The sequence below is a fragment of the Triticum aestivum genome, chromosome 5B (genome assembly GCF_018294505.1).
Source record: "Triticum aestivum cultivar Chinese Spring chromosome 5B, IWGSC CS RefSeq v2.1, whole genome shotgun sequence".
Taxonomy (NCBI): domain Eukaryota; kingdom Viridiplantae; phylum Streptophyta; class Magnoliopsida; order Poales; family Poaceae; genus Triticum; species Triticum aestivum.
Window position 1 is genome coordinate 450,353,907 of NC_057807.1, and position 4,209 is coordinate 450,358,115.

Consider the following 4,209-nt stretch of genomic DNA (forward strand, 5'->3'; position numbering starts at 1 on the left):
AGAGAAACTCCTTCTCTAGAAAGGATCCATTCTTAGCAACAAAGATTTTGCCTTCGGATCTGTGATAGAAGGTGTACCCAACAGTTTCCTTTGGGTATCCTATGAAGGCGCACTTATCCGATTTGGATTCGAGCTTATCAGGTTGAAGCTTTTTCACATAAGCATCGCAGCCCCAAACTTTAAGAAACGACAACTTTGGTTTCTTGCCAAACCACAGTTCATAAGGTGTCGTCTCAACGGATTTTGATGGTGCCCTATTTAAAGTGAATGCAGCCGTCTCTAAAGCATAACCCAAAAATGATAGCGGTAAATCAGTAAGGGACATCACAGACCGCACCATATCTAATAAAGTACGGTTATGACGTTCGGACACACCATTTCACTGTGGTGTTCCAGGTGGCGTTAATTGTGAAACTATCCCATGTTGTTTCAAATGAAGACCAAACTAGTAACTCAAATATTCTCCTCCATGATCAGATTGTAGAAACTTTATTTTCTTGTTACGATGATTTTCCACTTCACTCTAAAATTCTTTGAACTTTTCAAATGTTTCAGACTTATGCTTCATTAAGTAGATATAACCATATCTGCTCAAATCATCTGTGAAGGTGAGAAAATAACGATACCCACCACGAGCATCAATATTCATTGGACTGCACACATCGGTATGTATTATTTCCAATAAGTCAGTAGCTCGTTCCATTGTTCCGGAGAATGGAGTTTTAGTCATCTTGCCCATAAGGCACGGTTCGCAAGCACCAAGTGATTCATAATCAAGTGATTCCAAAAGTCCATCAGTATGGAGTTTCTTCATGCGCTTTACACTAATATGACCCAAATGGTAGTGCCACAAATAAGTTGCAGTATCATTATTAAACTTCAATCTTTTGGCTTCAACACTATGAATATGTGTATCACTACTATCGAGATTCAACAAAAATAAACCACTCATAAAGGGTGCATGACCATAAAAGATATTACTCATATAAATAGAACAACCATTATCTCTGATTTAAATGAATAACCGTCTCGCATTAAACAAGATACAGATATAATGTTCATGCTCAACGCTGGCACCAAATAACAATTATTCAGGTCTAAAACTAATCCTGATGGTAGATGTAGAGGTAGCATGCCGACCGCGATCACATCGACTTTGGAACCATTTCCCACGCGCATCGTCACCTTGTCCTTAGCCAATCTTCGCTTATTCCATAGCCCCTGTTTCGAGTTCCAAATATGAGCAACAGAACCAGTATCAAATACCCAGGTGCTACTGCGAGTATTAGTTAAGTACACATCAATAACATGTATATCAAATATACCTTTCACTTTGCCATCCTTCTTATCCGCCAAATACTTGGGGCAGTTCCGCTTCCAGTGACCAGTCCCTTTGCAGTAGAAGCACTCAGTTTCAGGCTTAGGTCCAGACTTGGGTTTCTTCTCTTGAGCAGCAACCTTTTTGCCGTTCTTCTTGAAGTTCCCCTTCTTCCCTTTGCCCTTTTTCTTGAAACTAGTGGTCTTATTGACCATCAACACTTGATGCTCCTTTTTGATTTCTAGCTCCGCGGCCTTTAGCATCGCGAAGAGCTTGGGAATAGTCTTGTTCATCCCTTGCATATTATAGTTCATCACGAAGCCATTATATCTTGGTGGCGGTGATTGAAGAACTCTGTCAATGACACAATCAACTAGAAGATCAACTCCCAGCCGAGTCAAGTGATTATGATACCCAAACATTTTGAGTATGTGTTCACTCACAGAATTATTCTCCTCCATTTTGCAGCTATAGAACCTATTGGAGACTTCATATCTCTCAACTCGGGCATTTGCTTGAAATATTAACTTCAACTCTTGGAACATCTCATATGCTCCATGACGTTCAAAACATCTTTGAAGTCCCGATTCTAAGCCGTAAAGCATGGCACACTGAACTATAGAGTAGTCATCAACTTTGCTCTGTGAGACGTTCTTAACATCATCAGTAGCATCAGCAGCAGGCCTGGCACCCAATGGTGCTTCCAGGACGTAATTCTTCTGTGCAGCAATGAGGATAATCCTCAAGTTACGGACCCATTCCATGTAGTTGCTGCCATCATCTTTCAACATAGCTTTCTCTAGGAACGCATTAAAATTCAAAGGAACGGTAGCACGGGCCATTGATCTACAACAACATAGACATGCAAAATACTATCAGGTACTAAGTTCATGATAAATTAAAGTTCAATTAATCATATTACTTAAGAACTCCCACTTAGATAGACATCTCTCTAATCATCTAAGTGATCACATGATCCAAATCAACTAAACCATGTCGGATCATCATGTGAGATGGAGTAGTTTTCAATGGTGAACATCACTATGTTGATCATATCTACTATATGATTCACACTCGACCTTTCGGTCTCACTGTTCCGAGGCCATATCTGCATATGCTAGGCTCGTCAAGTTTAACCCGAGTATTCTGCGTGTGCAAAATTGGCTTGCACCCGTTGTATGTGAACATAGAGCTTATCACACCCGATCATCACGTGGTGTCTCGGCACGACGAACTGTAGCAATGATGCATACTCAGGGAGAACACTTGTACCTTGAAATTTTGTAAGGGATCATCTTATAATGCTACCGACGTTCTAAGCAAAATAAGATGCATAAAGAATAAACATCACATGCAATCAAAATATGTGACATGGTATGGCCATCATCATCTTGTGCTCATGATCTCCATCACCAAAGCATTGTCATGATCTCCAACGTCACTGGCACGACACCTTCATATCCATCGTAGCATCGTTGTCATTTCGCCACCTATTGTTACTACGACTATCGCTACCGCTTAGTGATAAAGTAAAACAATTACATGGTGATTGCATTGCATACAATAAAGCGACAACCATATGGCTCCTGCCAGTTGCCGATAACTTTGTTACAAAACATGATCATCTCATACAACAATTTATATCACATCATGCTTGACCATATCACATCACAGCAAGCCCTGCAAAAACAAGTTAGATGTCTCCTACTTTGTTGTTGCAAGTTTTACGTGGCTGCTACGGGCTTCTAGCAAGAACTGTTCTTACCTACGCATCAAAACCACAACGATTTTTCGTCATGTGTGTTGATTTAACCTTCAACAAGGACCGGGTGTAGCCAGACTCGATTCAAGTAAAGTTGGAGAAACAGACACTCACAGCCACCTATGTGCAAAGCACATCGGTAGAACCAGTCTCGCGTAAGCGTACGCGTAATGTCGGTCTGAGCCACTTCATCCAACAATACCGCCGAATCAAAGTATGACATGCTGGTAAGTAGTATGATTGTTATCGCCTACAACACTTTGTGTTCTACTCGTGCATATAACATCTATGCATAGACCTGGCTCAGATGCCACTGTTGGGGAACGCGGTAATTTCAAAATAATTCCTACGATCACGCAAGATCTATCTATGTGATGCATAGCAACAAGAGGGGAGAGTGTGTCCACGTACCCTCGTAGACCGAAAGTGGAAGCGTTTAGTTAACGCGTTTGATGTAGTCGAACGTCTTCGCCATCCAACTGATCCAAGCACCGAACGTACGGCACCTCCACGTTCAGCACACGTTTAGCTCGGAGACGTCCCTCATACTCTTGATCTATTTGAGGCCGAGGGAGAGTTTCGTCAGCACGACGACGTGGTGACAGTAATGATGAAGCTACTGGGGCAGGGCTTCGCCTAAGCACTACGATGATATGATCGAGGTGTGTAACTGTGGAGGGGGGCACCGCACACGGCTAAAACAATTGTCAACTTGTGTGTTCTAGGGTGCCCCCTGCCCCCGTATATAAAGGAACAAGGGGGAGGCCAGCCGGCCCTCTAGGGCACGCCAAGGGGGGAGGAATCCTCCTCCTAGTAGGACTAGGACTCCCCCCTTTCCTAGTCCTACTAGGAGAAGAAGGAAGGAGGGGGAGGAGAAGGAAGGAGGGGGCGCCGCCCCTCCCCCTAGTCCAATTAGGACTATGCCCATGGGAGGGCGCGTGGCCAGCCTTTGGCCTCCCCTCTCTCGCTCCCTTAGGCCCAATAAGGCCCATTGCTTCTCTAGTGGTTCCGATAACCCTTCCGGCACTCCGGTTATATCCGAAACTTCTCCGAAACACTTCCGGTGTTCGAATATAGTCGTCCAATATATCAATCTTTATGTCTCAACCATTTCGAGACTCCTCGTCAT